The sequence below is a fragment of the Hipposideros armiger genome, unplaced genomic scaffold, assembly GCF_001890085.2.
Source record: "Hipposideros armiger isolate ML-2016 unplaced genomic scaffold, ASM189008v1 scaffold_948, whole genome shotgun sequence".
Taxonomy (NCBI): domain Eukaryota; kingdom Metazoa; phylum Chordata; class Mammalia; order Chiroptera; family Hipposideridae; genus Hipposideros; species Hipposideros armiger.
This window is the reverse complement of record NW_017732298.1, coordinates 528,866-529,926: the sequence shown is the minus strand read 5'-3', so window position 1 is coordinate 529,926 and position 1,061 is coordinate 528,866.

The window sequence follows — 1,061 nt, the reverse complement described above, 5'->3', positions numbered from 1 at the left end:
CAATTGCAAGAAGAAAATAAGAATTGTATTGGGAAAAACACACAAATATATTATATATATTATGCCAGAGAACTTTCATACAAAGCAATAAATAATAATAACTGCTGCTCTCACATGCACTTATGCACACATTAAAGTACACTCATGAGAGGAAAGATTTTTCACTCAAAGAAAATGGGAGTGGGAAGGAAACATTTCTATATTTCTTATGAAGTCAATGAAATTGCATGCTTGATTAAATTGTACAGGTATCTATCTCTCCATACATCTAAAGATATAAAAATGAGAAATGACAAAATCCAAATCTCTTTTTTGCATTTCTAATAATATGCTTTTTTCAAAAGATAATTAAATGATTTTCCAACCATCATATAATAATTATTTCAAGCAAATATCAATGGATGCTAAAACTATTGAGTGAAAGTTTGATGAGGAACAGTAACTATATTGCATTATTTTAAGTATCTCTCTGGACATTACAACAAATTAATTACAAAAGTTAAGATAGTAACTTTATTAGAGAAATTTGGCGGATGCCACCTTAACCAATGTTTATAGTTAGCATCACTAAGAAATAGCTGAGCTTCCTGTTGTGATGTACTAATGATATTCTAAAACATGTAAAATGGACATACACTTAAGGAATCATCAGACACATGAAGGGACATTCTACAAAACAAACGGCCAATAATCTTCAGAAAGGTTAATGCCATGAAAGAAAAAGAAACACTAAGGAATTAAGTCAGATTAAAGGAGATGAAGAGATCTGAAAAGTAAATGCAATGCAAAGTCCTGGATTGGGACAAAAATTTGCATAAAGAACATGATTGGGATAATTGATGAATATTTAAAATAAGCTGTATATTATTTATCATTACATTAACATAAACCTTCCTGAATTTGATAATTGTGTGTGGTTATGTAAAATATTGTCTTTGTTCTTGGAATGCACACTGATGATGTTTTAAGGGGAAAAGTGCATGATGTTTGCAACTAACTGTCATATAGTTCAGAAAAAAAACACCTAGCATATACACACATATGAGTATATATAGAGATAT